The 18,150-nt window shown below is 37.8% G+C and overlaps 1 protein-coding gene across 2 annotated transcripts in view; it reads right to left on the bottom strand.

The window, feature by feature from the left end:
* Positions 1-18,150, bottom strand: part of LOC106080163 (tachykinin-like peptides receptor 99D) — a 211,742-nt gene that overhangs the window by 141,908 nt on the left and 51,684 nt on the right. The gene's annotated exons all lie outside the window — the stretch shown is intronic.

Here is an 18,150-nt window from a genome sequence, read left to right as displayed (position 1 = left end):
AACCATAGCGCTCTGAGCATGCAATAAACATGATAGTAGTGCTATGTTAAAGCTATAATTATTATTATTATTATAGTGAAGGAGACTTGACTGTCCCCCTTCTGTATTAAACTATTTGAGTTCTTCCCCTGAAGTGGACTCAGTCCATGTTCACCTAACTTTGAATATGTTCGTCTGTTGAAGTACATAAAAAACATACAATGTTCTGATTATGTCATCAAAGAACACATACCAATGTTCTGATTATGTCATCAAAGAACACATACCAATGTTCTGATTATGTGAATAACTCAACAAGCCACAAGAAGAGATATTGTAGTCAAACTGAATTTCCATTTGATTGGACCAATGCAATTATCATATCCTATCTTACATACACCTTTATATATATACATATATATTTATATTTACATTTATATGCTAGGTTAGAGTTACGATTACTATAAATTAAAAAAAAAACAACAACGTCATATCATGCGTCGGTACACGAATTACTTTTTCATTATTGACTAATGATATTCGTTAGGATTTATATAACAAAATTTTATGTACATATTACAAAAATCAAGTTACTCTTATCTCTTTGCATATGCACATGTTGAGACATATATATTACAAGATTTATGCCCGGATTATCTAAAAAAAACAACTAAGCTTTCACAATGAAGCATATCCTTCCTATGTGCGTATATATATTACTTGCATAATCGCAGCTATATCTAAAAAAAAATAAAGAAATAATAAAGGTCTCCGTTCCATATCAATTTATTGTGCGTTGTATTGCAAAAGTCAAGGTCTTTGCAGTTTTCAAAACAAACGAAATGGTCAAAACTATAACGAATGAAAACCAAATTGTTTCCCTTTTGATAAAACATTGACGACCTAGTCAGATAAGAATGGTTAGCCGTTAGGCTCTGGCTGTCTTGGCATCAAAAGCCTCGGAATGACATGCTCAAGGAAAGGGAAATAAACAATGCAATATCTAGTGCTAGACTATAGTCACGTTGAAAAACATAGAATGAAAACAATGAGTTATACTGGTGTGATGCAAATCATGTGTTTCTAACAGAGAACATTATAGTAAACAATGAGTTCTACAGGTGGGATGTAAACAATTGTTGTATTGTTTTCACTCCCCTCCTCCCAATTTCCAAAAAGGAGGGGGGGGGTAGGCGGTTTACATCTGAGCATTTATAAACCCGTTGATTTCCAAATATATCTTGGTTTTCTGTGCAGTTATTTGTAGTAGGGTAGAGAGAAAGAGAAAGAGAGAGAGAAAAAGAGAGAGAGAGAGAGAAAGAGAGAGAGAAGAGAGAGAGAAAGAGAGGGAGAGAGAGAAAAAGAGAGAAAGATAGGGAGAGAGAAAGAAAGAGAGAGAAAGCGAGAGAGAGAAGGAGGGAGAAAGAGAGTGAAAGGAAGAGAAAGATGTACAAAGAGAAAGGGAGAGAGAGAAAGAGAGGGAGAGAGAAAGAGAGAGTGTGTGCTTTGTTTAGAAATAGTACGTGAAGTCCTGAGAGGTTTAAAACCTTTCTTCATTCTGTATGGAGGAGAATGCCAACTCAGAGACTCAATGAAGTTTTCACTGTCTTGAATTAGAAAGAAGAAAACTCAGAATTTAATGGCTACTGGCTAGACGATAATGTCCGCTGGTCATTACTGTGTCTAAAGATTTTGTCTGCGTCATTCGTGTGTCTAAAACCTGGTCTGTGTCTTTAGTGTGTCTAAAGATCTGGTCTGCGTCATGAGTTTATTTACAGATCTGCTCTGCGTCTTTCATGTGTCTAAAGCCCCGTTCTTTGTCTTTAGTATCAAGTCTTTAATTAGTTTGAATGTTTTACTGCTATTAATAAATGTTTCACCGCCATGAAATAGTTTAAATGCTATTTTATCTTAGACTAGATGTACAACGATTGGCTTGTGAAGTTATGTTTTAGGTTGCTTCCAATGCATTTTGTATAATGAATGTTGATATAATGGTCTAATTAGTAGAAATAATGTATAGTATACACACATTTGGAAGAGGCTCCTCGCAAGCATCCATTAAATTGGGTATAGAAGCGGCCCAGCTGTCCTTTGGCAGAATAAAATTAGTCAGCTCTTCTGTTTCTAAAACTTTTTTAGTTTGCAACTATTGAGTTTGTTTTATCGTCCTTGACATTGTTAGTTGTTCTTGAAAATCTCAAATCTCCAATATAAGGTTATGGAGACTTAAATGTAAAAATGGAATTCTCGCTTCTTTTTTTCTCTCTCTCTAACTCTTTTTCTCTCTCTCTCTCTCTCTCTCTATCCTACCCCACCAACAAAAAAAGGCATAAATAATCATACAGGTCATTATATTTTTGAATACCAGTCCTCGCATTTAGATAGACAACAATAGAGATGTCAGTAACACCTCCCTTTATACGCTGAATTGCTATGTTATAATAATAACCATTTTATGGATGTCAATAATGGCTCCCAGAATACTCGTAGACCAGAATGCCGTGTAATAGTGATGAACCAACTTTGGAAATGTCACATCTTCCATAGTACAGAGCGGGACAAACATCTGCATATAGAAAGCGGAAGCTGCGCAAGTGGTAGTTTTATATTTACGCATGACACAACTAGATCACATGACCTGTGAACTAGAATGACGGGTTTGATGGAAATGTCACTACCATCAGGTCCAACTGATCACCGAGACAAAGCAGGATTCCGCTGGTCATTTGTGTGTTGAAAGGTCAGCTTCCGGCGGAATCCCCCTCCCCCTCCCAAGTTACTCGTTTAGCAAGACCAGCAACCGATAAACGGGAGACATCAAAAAACATATCTCCACTGCACATCTAAGACATCGGTTTTCCCAGAAGAAGAGAATGCACCTTATCTATGTTTACTTACACGACGTATAAATAGTACGTCGTTATGCACGTGATCCAAGTCTATACCAGATGAAATCCTTACTAAAACGTATTTAGATTTACGTAAATGCGAGTCAATATAAAGCAGACATACTCAAGTGTCTCTCAGTCAAGGAGTTGTAAAAAAAACAACAACCCCTCTTTAAACTCTTTATATCCAGAGCTAATAACTTCATCGCTGGGTTCTCTACAAGATTTGAATTTATCGCTTTATCGATTACATTTATATTTGTATACATTTTTAAAATTCTTGGGTATTAAGGTATAAACAGTCTTTATTCGTGTCAACAGATAAAAAAATACAAGAGATGAGACAAGAGATACGACAAGAGAAGACAGGCGCTAAGACAAGAGAAGACAGACGCTAAGACAAGAGAAGACAACAGATCAGACTTGAGAAGACAAAAGAAGACAACAGATCAGACAAGAGAAGACAACAGATCAGACAAGAGAAGACAACAGATCAGACAAGAGAAGACAACAGATCTGACAATAAAAGACAACAGATCAGACAAGAGAAGACAACAGATCAGACAAGAGAAGACAACAGATCAGACAAGAGAAGACAACAGATCAGACAAGAGAAGACAACAGATCAGACAAGAGAAGACAACAGATCAGAAAAGAGAAGACAACAGATCAGACAAGAGAAGACAACAGATCAGACAAGAGAAGACAACAGATCAGACAAGAGAAGACAACAGATCAGAAAAGAGAAGACAACAGATCAGACAACTGGCGCTAAGACAAGAGATGAGATACGATAAAATAAGAAGTTATAAAATTATGAAAAGGCAAAATATATAAACTATAATCCAAGATAATACAATACTGCAGATAATTCGACGTATAATACAAGAGAAAATAAAAGAGATAAGATAATAAATATCGCCACCCAAAAAATATTGCAACAACTATTCTAGTGTTATGGCTCGATTAGGAATTAAGTATTCGTTTCGTATAAATGAAAAGTTTTGACTTCAGAGACCATGATGCAACTAGTAAACACAAGACGAGGATTTTAGTAAAAATAGCGAAATGTCAACAGATTACTTCTGAAGGCTTTAGAGAGAGGCAGCATTTAGCTTAACATTCGACAGTTCCCTTCGTTATTATAAACTTATTTGACATTCGCTATCAGCATCGACTACCTTCTATTGTTGGCCTTTTGCCTGTTATTTGATTTCGTTATTTGAGGGTTACCTCCGTTTGACTTATCTGCACAAGACACAGCGCTGAATGGCCTTACATTAGCCAGCACAGCAAACACTGATTCAGCCAACCATGAAGAATAGAATAACAAATCATAACCCTTTCCGGTTTGGAGTGACCTGTCTGTACTTACAAAGAAGCATTTTCTTCTGCAACTTGATGACAAAGTCACTTTCACGAAACTACCACCCCTATGTAGAACTGGACCTTAGGGGGGGGGTGCAAAGTTCAACGACCGTGAGAAACATCACTAAAATGTTTTTATAATACTCCTAAAAAATAAAGAGATGAGTTCCAGACCGGAGCTGACAACTTTTCCGTTATCTAGCTACAGAGCAAGGAAAAAAAACATAAATAAATAATTGGTTCGTTTCTCGTGGGGGATGAAAAAACGAATTTGTGTTTTTGTTTAATTTTTTTTCTTGTTTCCGCAATTCCCAGCCTATATCTATGAAGGTCTGTGCATGAGCTATAAAACTAAGATTGACTCACAATAGAATACGAAATGAACTATTAAGATGCCATTATTTCAGTGCACAAATCGACGATGTCTGTACATGTAGAGACAAAACAACTTCAATATGGAAGCGAAACAAACCTGGTCATCTAGCAGGCGATCACCAAAAGTCAGCCATTGCCAGCAAATGTTTCAACAGAGCCCTGGAGATAAATGAGATTGGGGTACATGAAGACAGTAGCGAGCACCGGAAGCGCCCCTGAAGTTGGGCGCAGTATTTGGTGACCCAACCAGACATGCTTCATATTCATGAGGCAATAAATCTGACCACTTGACCACAGGCAGATGGTCTATGGGAAGGGGGGGAGGAGGAATAACGGTTCCGTCATAGGGTTTGTGTCACTTTTGGCATACCTCACAAGAAGAGATATATTACAGTGCCGGTTTTCACGTTCATGGAGGCCTCGATTCTTGACACCAGTATCATTTTCAGTAAAGCAATTATCATAGTTGTTTTTATTTGAGAATTTGACCTATATCATTAGGTATTTGTTGATACTGTTCTATCTAAGGTCAACTGGTTAAGTAGTGGCAAAGTACTCTTTTTTTATGGCTAGATCGGCAATGATTCAGCAAATATCAAGTGTTTAAATTATAACGTATTCTTGATATACAATAGGTGTTTGGAGATTTACATACATGAAGGCCAGTCCATAACTAGCCTGCTCTTTGTTGCATGCAGTGTGCGTATTACGGAAGTATTAACAAACGAAGTATTTCAATAAACTATAAAATAGTTTTTGTCTTTTTTTACAAATCTTAAATCAACTCATTCTGCCTGCCTGTATGGTAAAAAAATTTTACACGTTATTTTTCCCACACCCAATCTCGGATTAAGATGAAATTATAGACAATTATGTCTTTTACTTAACAACACATGAATCAATTAAAAAACAAACAAAAAAAAAAAAAAGCTATTAACTATTGGTAATTAATTATTTTCGTGAGGAAATTTTTTTTTACGCATTTAAAAAACGATCCTGTAAACATTCACCAAGATACCACTTCTTCCCTCTTCCTATCACAACTGGTCCAGACAAGTGATAGGATCATAGCGCAGTGAGAAAGTTAAAAGTTAAACAAATACAATGGGTAAAAATATTTCTATCGCACACATCTATATGCATGGGGCGGACTGGCTATATGGGCATTCGGGCAAATGCCCGGTGGGCCAGAACCGAACGGGCCGGTCTGGTTGTGACCAGCCGGAGGAAAGCTCCCGTCGCCTCAGCGTTGGCCCTCCGGTGGAAACGTCCGCTCGGAAAAGTGGATAGGCCAAGTACGGTAGCAAACATAGCTCTCAGTGGGCTACCACACGTATCCTCTAGCGAGGGTACATTACACGGGGTAGGGATGGGAAAAAGGCTCGCTAAACCAGTCCGAAACCCCCATCAGCCCGTTTCCCAAAGGGGCTCATACGTGTGGTGATGGTCCCCTCAAGGGTACGATGGGAAAGCATAGGCATAAGGATGGCCCCCACGTGGGGCTTAAGCTTCCAGCCACACATGAATTCATGCAGAGGTTTGGAAGAGCGTGCAACATGCCTAGACGGGTGTGAATAAATGAATCACTTAGTCGACGAGGGCCTCCTGACAGAGAGATCGGTGAAGAGCCAATTTCTCATCCTGGCCACGAGATAAAAGCCTTTCTCGGGTCACATGGTTCATAAATGTGGCGTGCTTGCCTCGAACCATTTGGACATCTGAACCAGATTGTGACCAGATAATTATTTTTTTTATTAAGACAACTAAAAAAAAGTGACAGAAGCAAGAAACAGATGCCCGAACAAGTTATTGTTTTTTTTTGTTTTTTTTTGTTTCTTTTTGGACAATAAATTTTGTTTGGAATTCAACAAAAATATCAAAATCTTTACACTATACAAATTGTACTTATCATTTGCAAAACATTAGGCCGTATTTTTAATTATGTACGAGCGGCATGGACTTCAGCACTGCTTTGATGTCTTCGAGGTTGTGTTTCGCGGATCATTTTGCTGGCAGGCGTGGACGTTTGATAGCACTCCCATTTGTTTTTGTTCCTTTCCTTCCCCCCCCCCCCCTTGTCTTTCAATGTATCCATTGACAATGTTAACGAAAAAGAGGGATGAGAGAGGAGAAGCTAGAAACCATTGATGTAATGCAGCAAAAAACTAGGGGCGACAATTAGCTCTTTAACATTAGTTACCGGTACTAGGAATTAGCTTTAAGACAAAGCCGCGAAATTGCAAAGCACCCAGTTTATTCAAAGCTCAATATGGGTATACAGTTCTTCTTTCTGTGTTATGTAAAGGGAAAAGTAAGCATTCTTTTGTTTATTTTTAATAACACTTTGGGCTAACAAAAAAATATTGTATATTTTTAATAAACAAAATCTAGATCTAAATCCAAAACTAGTTTTTTGTTTTCGCTAATGCAATTAATGACAAACTTTTGATTAGTATGAAGTAATTAATGACGTCAATTCTTATAATAATGAACTGTTTTTATTTAATCCGGACATTACATGAATTCGGACACTCGCTGTTTTTGTGGTCATTAAATCTTTATTTTGATATTAAATATGAAACTAGCGCGCTGTATAATGTACTTGTCCATTTTCCAATGATTCTGACCCAATTTCCTTCCATTTAGCTGTCTTTTTGTGTAAGAAAGAAGAATTTCAAAGTTGTTAGTCAAGTTGTTGTTTTTTCCTATGTTACCCGGATGACTTTACCTCTTCCTAGAGTTAAGACTATATTTTTTGATTGGCTAAGTCTATACTAATGAGCCCGGCAATATTTATTCTGTTTTTGGAGCTGATTTATTTGATTCATAAGCCAAGTTATTTGATTCCATACACACAAAAATTTATTGGGTGTTAAATTAAATTACGATTTTCTTACCAAAATTTATTTTGGACAGCCAGCTTTGGACATCAGTGTTAATGACCTTATATTATATTTGTTTGTTTGTTGTTGTTGTTTTTTATAGAGCTTTTCACATTAAGTAATTGCCTCTCTAACCGTTCTGCTTTCTGCTTAACGTTCCAACAGGGTTTTCTATTTTGCCACTAACACAGGTCACATGACTGTCCTAGGAACGATAGTGTAGGCCTACATACACTAAAAGGAATGTCTTCCACTAACAGGAACGACGCTTTCCACAGTTTCCTCACAAGACTTCTTCCTGACCAGACAACCTACACTGCTTCTCACCCGCTGACCACACTGGCAATGATGCCTACTACAACTCAGGCGGTTCTAAACTTCTAACCTATCTTTAGTTCTGTTTCTCTATCTACTTGGCTAGAATCAACAGTCCACCATCTTGTTTCTACCCACTCACTCGTCTTTAACAGTGCTTATGCTTCAATATAGGAGCAGAGACATAACTATATAGTCATTTCAAACTCATTAAGGCTGCTATTGTACTGTTAGTAGTTTTCAGACTGCATACATGTATAAATAAGATACAGTAAGTAATCCTACGCCAGCATACATCCAGTCTCCGAGCCATTATCAAACATTATCTACATTTATTATACACATATAGTATGACATGCCGTTTGTGGGTCAGGTTATATGGAAAATGCCCGGGCCGATTTTAATACCAAGTACGCCCCTGTCTGTATATCTATGTCAATTGGGTATATAATTAAATTACCGATCTAAACCGATTGATACAATTACACTTAATATAAGCTTTGTATAAAAAATAATATTGTATGTTATCTTGCTAAGCATCTCTTTTACATGTAGCTGGTAGTAGTATTCTTCCTTTTACTGGCGACAGTCCTCATACAGTGTTCGTGTCATTGTATATTATGTATATTTATCTTTATTTTATTTATTATCTACCTCTTTTATTTATCTTACTTTTTCTGTAAGTTCAATTGTAAGGCCTTCACATTTCTCTATATCGCTTAATGTTCTTTTTCTTTCTCTCTTACTGAATTATGTAGCTTTAAAGTACGTCAAAGGATCTTCAAAATCAAAAGTGTAAGCAAAGTGCAGATTACTGTGATTAACATTTAGTGTTAAAATTCCCAATTAAAGAACAGAGAATGTTTCATTTAAAGCAGCGGTTCTCAACCTTTTAACCTCGGCGACCCCTTTTTACAACCCCCCCCCCCACTCTTTCGCGACCCCCCGCCCCCACCGACACTTACACAGCAATAGGAGAATTGATAAAAGCAATCCATTTATCGATGGTCTTAGGTGACCCCTGGCAAATCGTCAATCGACCCCCAAAGGGGTCGCGACGCACAGGTTGAGAACCCCTGATTTAAAGGATCTAATTTTTAAGGTAATTTTTTTTTCAGTCTGCATGCACTTTCTTTTTCATCTTCAGACTGGTGAAAGGACAAATGACAGAGAGAGAGAGAGAGAGAGAAACATAAAAATATTTTTTCCCTTTCTATTTCAGAGCAGAAATGAGACCTCCTTTGATCAGAGTAGCGTCCCCGTCATCAAGTAACCCAAGACGGCCATTTTTTTTGTTGTTCACTCAAAGCAGAAGAACAAAAGAGGTCGGTGTCTGTGGCAAATGAGGTTCAAAAATGATTCAAGGAAAGAAAACATTGAGCAGGATTTGTAATCTACCATCAGGCCACCGGAACATGTTTCCGAGGACATTCCAGCTAGTGGCGCTAGAGAGAAAAAACCAAAAAACCAGGCATCTATTGCGAAGGACAGGAAAAAGTCCGGCCACCGGGTGGCAGACGACCAAATATTTTCTTTCAACACAAACGGCATTCATTAATTTTGCAAAGCAGGGGGAAGTAATTACATCTGCTCGGAGACGTTTGAACTGAGAGTTGAAATGGAAACATTGGCCCTTTAAAAGACGATGTGGCCCAGACAAAAGAGTTCATTAAAATCCTCGGCACTAGAAAGGGAGAGCATAATGAGACGATTGGGAAGACAAGGAGGGAGAGATGATAGGTTTTGTCTGGTTGGGAAAGAAGCGACATAAGATCGTGATTTTGACTGCTATTTTCTTATCTTATCTCTAGTTCAATTACTAACAAAAAAAAAAGAAGACAAATTTATAATGCACTTTAAACATTTTTCACTCATAATATTAATAATTTTTGGAGACCCGGTGGCTGAGCGGTAAAGCGCTTGGCTTTCTAAACCGCGTGTCCCGGGTTCGAACCCTGGTGAAGACTGGGATTTTTAATTTCGGGATCTTTGGGCGCCTCTAAGTCCAACCAGCTAATGGGTACATTTGTTGTGGAAAAGTAAAGGCGGTTGGTCGTTGTGCTGGCCACATGACACCCTTGTTAACCGTAGGCCACAGAAACAGATGGCCTTTACATCATCTGCCATGTAGACCACAAGGTCTGAAAGGGGAGCTTTACTTTTTTTTTTTTAATTAATAATTTTACTTGTTATTCCAAAAGCCGTATGTTAAAAGTTGAAATGTTATTCACTGTCACCTATCCCCTTAGTCTTTTGGACCGTTGGGGCATCACACAAGATTCGTCAACCGTCTTTCTTCATTCCTCTCTGTCCTCCACCTCGGACAGAGCCTCTCCCAAATGGCAGGTTCGCTCACCCTGCCACGCCGTCCCCACATCGTCCTACCCGTCCACCTCCCCCCCCCCCCCATCCCAGCACCGTTCCCTGAAGGAAGGTCCCTGCAAGCCCTAAAGACCCAGTAATATGGCCAGAGACCTCCAGTTCCCGCTCATCTACAACAGTAGACAAAAGCTTAAAAGCGGGAGGTGTTATTATTATTATTATAAAACTTTTTTTCCAATTCTCTGACAATGTGAGTGTAGAGAGTCATTAAAGTGAAACGAAATTCCTATTAGTTTCCTTAAGAATATTCACTGAGAAATTCTCTTATGGGTAGGTCTCCGCAGTACCGCCCTCTGGCAAGTAATTCACATTATCTTAGGAATGTTTAGGGTCACGAAGATGTGTGTAAGTTCGTTAGATACTGACCATTCGAATCCTGTCGGCTACAATCTCCCGTCGTTCTGCTTGACTTATGGGTTCACCATCATCATCATCATCATCATCAACGTCAGGGCCGGTCTTAGGCCACTGCAACCTATGCTGCCGCAGTGGGCCCCGCACTTTCATAGGACCCGCGCGAATTCTAGTTGTACACTATTAAATTAAACCATTTTAACTTTCGAAATTCATGAAAATCTAAAATTATTAAAAATCTTCTGTAAAATGATACAAATCTGCTTAAAAACAGACAATATAGATCTAAATATATCTCGACCAGTTATGTATAGAAAGAAAGAACCCATAAACATTTTCTGGCTCACTCATTGGTTTGAATGCAACCAAGAGCACCTTCAAGTGTTGACGAAAGGGAAATTACTCTCAAAATCTTAATTTTCACTTATTATCTTTATCACAAATCAGAATGGGACCGCGCAATCCGTTTCGCATAGAGCGTGTAGGACCGGCCCTGATCAAGGTTATCTTCATCGTCATCGTTATCATCATCATCATCCCTTGACTTTCGTCGTATAGGTCATGTGACCAAATCCCTCCACCCTTCACGCGCTCAGCAGCTGTTCTTAGCAGAAGATCACAAAGAGAGGCCGGTCCATTCTTTTACGTTGTCCAGCCAGCTTTTCTTTGGACAACCCTTTCTTCGTGCTCCCTCCGCTGTACCTTAAAGGAAGACTTTAGTAGACAGTGAGTCATGTCTTACAATACAACAGGACCAGTCCAGCGTTCGTCTCTCACAGTATTGAGGAGTTCTTCCTTTTGGCCACGTTTCAATGCTTTCAGAAATGACTATCAGAAAGAAATAAGTAGGCTACTATCAACCATCACAATCCTCATTACTTCTACAGACATGGTCGGGGAGAAAATGTTGCCGACATGATTGGAGATGTTTTTTTTTATATATTGTTATTAAACTGTTATTATTCACAACATAACTATTCAATGACGTGATCTATATAATCATAATAAAACCAAGAACCGGGTCACTGACAACGAGACGACAACGTAGTTCAGCTATTAGAGATAGCCATTGTAGTTGCATAAGACATGGGCGTACTCATGGGCGTACTGCTCTGATAAATCTTTATACAAATCTTTATACAAAAATTATGCCATAAAACAAATAATTATATTAAAAATACATTTTCTAAAACCAAATTCTCACGTGTCGTCTCTGAACTTAACAATTAAATTCTAGCCACAGGTCAAGCTTCTAATTGTATTTTGTTCCTTGAGGCAACGGCAAGATGGCCGACTGGTTCTCTTCTGCTGACAGCCCTCTCTCCCTTCTTTCCAAATTTTTTTTTTTTTAAGGGAATGATTTCTACATTATAAACTTTGCATTTAAACAACTGGATTGGATACCCCAAAGCAAGAGTTAAATAAAAATTAGAACCGGACAAAATTTGCGATTAAAAATAGGTAGAAAAATACATAAACTTTGCGACGCTGTACATTGAACATTTGGAGGTCAAGTTTTGCTTTATGTATTCTTTTCGTAATTTATGTCCCTTTCTACTCGTCAGGTTTGTGAATCCAAGAAGAGCAAGTCTCATAGTTCTATGCATTATATCGGTGACATTTTCTTTCTCACTTGATCTGTGGCTAGTAAGTCATACAAAATAGAAATATCAATATGTATATTACACAAAGTGAAGATGGTATCGCACCTAGAGGGACCCCTATCTCTCACAGAGGGATGCCTGTAAGTAACTTATACTGATATCCACATCTCGTATAAGTGATGAACAAGAGTAAAGCTTGTATCTTTAACAACATGAGGTCTGTATCTTATACAGATTTTTGACAGTGTTTCACGCAGAATATGACACTGTCTCATACATAATAAGGAAGCGTCTGACACAGAATAAGACAATGTCTCACACAGAATAAAACAATGTCTCACACAGAATAAGACAATGTCTCACACAGTATATTATTAATTTATAAAGCCTTCAGGATAGAAAGACTTAAAAGTAAAGTAGCAATTATACATAAAACACTAAACTTGAAATACAAAAAAAAAAAAAAAAAAATCTAATAAAATACTCAGAAAGACACAAAGATAAAGGCACATTCCTCGTCCCATATGCTAGGACAAATTTTTACAAATGCTCCTTCTTCCCTAGTGCTATTAGAGCATGGAATGGGTTGCCTGAGCTAGCCAGGAAAACCAGTGACTTGGCAGAATTTATGTCATTGGTTAATATGCATGACTGAATGCATGACGCGTAGGACGTAATCATCTTCTTTTTTGAAGTAACGTCTGTATTATATAAGATAAGAAGATATAAGACAGTGTTTCACACAAAATAGGACAATGTCTCACACAAAATAAGACAAGTTTCACGCATTAAAAGACAGTGTTTCCAGCAGAATAAGACAATGCCTCACGCAATAAGACAGTGTCTCACGCCATAAGACAATGTCTCACGCCATAAGACAGTGTCTCTCATGGAACGAGGGCTGATGCTGTTCATTTGAAATAGTCGTATTGAGCACAGTAACGATCAAATCGGCAACAACGGATGACCACGTGACCTTCTATTTCAAGCGAACATGTTTTTTTCCCCTCCTATATTTAGCTTCTTCTGTGTACACGACAAGAGAACCGATGCAGCTCCAGATGGGCTAGATTTACGCGCAGAGAGATGATGGATGTATTGATGACAGAGGTGGTATGAAGCGGGGGGTACGCAAGGCGGCGTATGAACAATTTTGTCACGCAAGTAACAGACTAAAAGTGAGATGATTTCACATGCACGCTTACACAATATACAGGCACACACACACGCACGCACGCGCATATAAATAGAGACTCTTGGAGGAAGCAAGTTTTAGGAGTTTGAGAGTTACATATTGAGGAGTGAAAGTCATTTTATTTTGAAAAAATATTAAAACATTGCATCTCTGAGTCACAGTTGGATGATTTCACGTAGTGTACGCGTTAAGGTCTTTAGAGAAGTGCAAACAGGAAGCCTTTTTACACATTGCACTTCTCAAAGTTTCAAATTTCTTCACAGAATGTTTATATGTAAAGGGAATTAATTAGAAATGAAAGTGCTTTTCCTTTATTTCCGCTACGAGTACTTTCACTTTGAAAACCTATAAATAGGGAAGACGAGCTTTTAACGGGGTGAATCAGTCAATAAGTTTCAAGTTTCACGTTAAATATTTTTGTTAATGTCTTATAAAAATTGAGTTTTATTGTGTTTATTCACTACAGTGTGTGTTTAATCTTTTTTAAAGATTTGTACTTCAAGAATTAAAATTGTTTCATTTCTTAAAGGGGGAGGGGATATCAGATTCAAACATTCAAAAACAGTTGCCCTGCTATAGGGCGGACTTAGATAATCGGATTTAAAATGTACATACTGGTATCTACAAATACCAAGACGCATTAACCGACCTACTTTATTTCTGCAGACGATATCTGGAAGGATGATTGTGGTGTTGATGTTCGACACCAGGGATAGCAAGCGTACAATGGACTAATTCGTCATCACGGATAACGGAAGTTAAGAGTGAATTCATTCATTTGATCACAAGCGTCAGGGATAAGCAATTTAAATAGTTATCTTTCAGAAAATCGCAAACTTAAAAACTTTTGCATTAATGTCTATAATATAGCCAATTTTTATGTATTTTTATTGGTGTATTTGGTATATATATATATATATATGTCCCATTGACTGGCGGGGATGAAAAAAAGCCCAACATGTCACATGTTTCCTCAAGGGACCTTTTTGGTATGGCGGACACTTTAGAATTAAATTCTAATTTCTACATCTTTTAAATCTTTGGCTGTTTGTTTCTATTAAGGGAGATAACAAGTGGGCAGGCGAGAACATGAGAGAAAAATAAAAGCTTTTCATTTCGAACAGTTTAATGCCGGTTTTTATTTTCTTGGTTAAAATGAGCGAAGTGTTCTAGTTTAAGTTTATTGAACTGTTCCAATCTAGTTTATTGAACTGCTCCGATCCAGTTTATTGAACACATTTGGTTTTACTTACCAACCCACGGAAAATATGTTTTTCTTCATTTATCTCCCTTATAGAGCTGTGTTATAATTGAAGAGACGTCGTTGAACAAGGCGAGATAACTCGTGTTATCTATTTGTTCTGTACAACTCATGACCGAGAACTCCTGTTGTAGTTAATTAGGTTTTCTTTTTAACTCATTGGCTTCTTTGCTAGACAGAAATAACAAAACAAAAATGCTTAAATATATATGTTAGTGACATTTGACGTCTGTAATGATCACGTGTCACAATGTCGTCTCAGCATGGCGTTCATTTGCCGGCAGACGTGTGGAAACGTTTAAGGGGCATCGAATTTTGGCGCAGCGGTTCCCGTGACGGTTTGGCCAGGCGGCGGAAGATGAAGAAGATGGGGCTTCGTTTAATGTCAATGCCCGGGGTCATCTTCTGATACACTGGGAGAACCTGTGACGAAGGTGATACTCTTGAATACAGTCAGTTGGCTGTTTTCTTCTTTTTTTTAAATGGTGGACTGAAAAGAAAGTTTTTTTTAAGGTGTCTAGAAAGACATTTCGAGATCCCGTACAATGTAGTATTACATAATACCTAAAAAAAAAGGAGTGATTGTAAAGCTTCCAAAAAAGGGCAACTTGGCAGACTGCAACAACTGGAGGGGCATTACTCTACTCACTGTCCCGGGCAAAGTTTTCAGCACTGTTTGAGACGGCTTCAACAGTCTGTAGGCTCAGAGAAGAGGCAGATCATGTATAGAGCAGATCTTCGTTCTACGAAATATCATAGAACAAAGTCTTGAGTACCATCAACGGCTAACGATCAGTTTCGTAGACTTAAAGAAAGCGTTTGATAGTGTCCACCGAGAACCACTATGGAAAATAGTTAGAGAATATGACATCCCAGAAAAATTCGTCCAGATCCTACGACACCTATACAGTCAGTCTAGTTGCTGCATTAAAACAGAAGAAGGAACAACTGAGTTTTTTAGCATCGGATAAGACTAAAATTTTGCGAGTGGGATGGGTGCCTCCGTCAGACTTGGCGAGTCAAAGCTTGAAGAGCTGGACAAGTTCACTTACCTTGGCAGCATCATAACAAATGGTGGGGATGCCTTCCATAATGTGGCGTGCGGAATAGGAAATGGAGGGAGCATTTTCCAAAGGCTGCAGCCTATTTGGACAAGCCAAGCCATTGGACTCGAGACAATAAACACCTTCTCAACACAATCATCATTCCAATTACAACATAGGCATGTGAGATATGGAAGTTATCTGGCAAAATTGAGAAAAGACTATAAATGTGGCTCAACAAAAAATGACTGCGACGGATTTTGGGAGTCAGTTACACAGATCGGGTCTCAAACAAGGAAATCCAATGCCGAACTTGGAGTCGAACACTTAGTGAGGTTGTGACAGAGCGTCGCATGAGGTTTGCGGGACATGTTCTCCAACTAAATGAACTACGCATACCAAGAGTTGAGATGACATGGAGGCCAATACGAGGAAAGCGCAAACAGGGAAGTTCTCGTATTACTTGGCGCCACACCTTTATGGAGGACCTCAGAACTGTGGACACCAGGTGGGAGGAGGCTTCAGACATTGCCAATGACAATGGAGACAGCTTGCGGGAGGACCTAAGTCTAAGTAAGTAAGTCTGTCCATACTATGCTACAGAGAAATATCTGACTAGGTCAAGGACGCTAACGTGAACATCACTGCTGCCAACTAAATACAAAAGAATTGAGCTTTAATTTTAACAAGATCTCAATGTGTGGCAGTTGATCTGCGTACCAACTCTGCTTCAATACTGCTTATCAGTTTCTCATTTGTTTTGTTTTTATTCAGAGAGTAGAAGACTAATTCTCACTCTATCTTAAAATAATTTTATGCAACAAACATGAGAGCTCACAAAATTTCAAACAATTATACTTAAAAGCTCACACACATTCTCGTATTGTACAGTGTGAGGAAAGAAAGAACTTGTACCTGACTGAAGTGGTGGTATAAGCTGAATTAGTTCCTTTTTATTGGTCACAATTATATTGAAACAAACGATGTATTTGTATACAATGTTTTCTAGACATAAATATATCACGCAGAGTGGCTAGTGCGTCGGCCTGAAGAGGTGCTAGAAAGGATTTCGAATTCAGGTCGTTCGCTTTTGTAAATGCTTTTAAAAACTAAATACGGTTAAAATCCACCAAAAAATCCACTCTTTCCAACACCCCAACATTTTTTTCTCCACTTGTCCAGATAAGTGATAGAATCATAGCGTATTGAGAAAGCTAAAAGCATGAAATAATAATAATAATAATTATAGCTAATATATAGTGCTACTTTCATGCTTATAGCTTATAGCATGCTCAGAGCGCTTTTGGTACAATCTCATTTGTGGACCAGTGGGGGGGGGGGGGGGGAAAGGGGGTATCTAGGTGTTGGTTTTCCGTGCTGCCTTTAGGCGCTCAGTAAACACAACTCTGCCCGAGTCGGGTGTCGAACCTCGAACCCCCTTCTAGGTAGCCAAGCCAAGCCAAGTTCAAGTGCACTTGGCCTCTCGACCACGCTTTCCAAATAGTGATAAACGAAAACAATTGGTAAAAATTATTATAATTATATATAATCGTACAGATTTTTTTTGTGTGCTGGTCAAATTTACAAATATCATGAGATAACTGATCCAAAACTGATTGATACAAGTACACTTTGTATATGTTTTTTTTTTAAAGTATCTTTTTATGTTTGTCTTGTTAAACGTTTTCCGTCTGAAAGTCTCCAATAAGATTTAGAGTTATAGCTATTCACCAAACTACATAGAGATCTAATACACCTACTTAAGACAACGACATCTAGTATCCTTAATTTCAGAACTAATACAGCAACTAACAGAATTCTCTTCTTTATAGAGGGGGTATGTGTGTAGACACTGCTATATTATATGACCTAATATGCTATTTTTAGAGAATGAAGAAATAAACTTAGTTGGGTTTTTTTTAATTGCTCGCGCTGAGCTTGGACAGGAAGTGATGTAAAAGAAGAGGCAAGACTAAGTAAATAGTAGATAGTAGATAATTGACATTCCGATAACATCTTGTGTTTAAAATTGAATTAAGATTATTAATACCATGGTAATGAAAGCTTAAAGAAATTAATTGATAAAAATTAAGTTTATTTTGTTTAGAAAAGGGCGCGAAGATTTCGTTTAACATATGTTTCATTCGAGTTGTTACATATAAAGACATGTGACATTGGTTTTGATCTTGACCTGTATCACAACCAAAAACAGAGAGCTATGACAACAAAAAATAGTCGTAATTTGTTTTCAAAGTTTCCACTGAAGTGACTGTGAAAAGTGTTATTAAGAACACTTTAAAAAAACCAACACAAAAAGATTTCCTGGGCATTTAAAATTACAAAACAAAAAAGACATTAAAAATCAATTTAAAAAAAACAACAAAAAAAAAACGCTAACATTAAGTGTAATTGCATCAATCAGTTTGGATCAGTCATGTAATTAAATTTGTAATAGATCTAGACAAGCAAAAATAAATCTATGTGATTACAAATATTTTTAT

Source organism: Biomphalaria glabrata, chromosome 2 (assembly GCF_947242115.1).
Source record: "Biomphalaria glabrata chromosome 2, xgBioGlab47.1, whole genome shotgun sequence".
Lineage (NCBI taxonomy): Eukaryota > Metazoa > Mollusca > Gastropoda > Planorbidae > Biomphalaria > Biomphalaria glabrata.
Note: the sequence above shows the minus strand (reverse complement) of the source record. Positions and strands in the feature narration are given on the sequence as shown.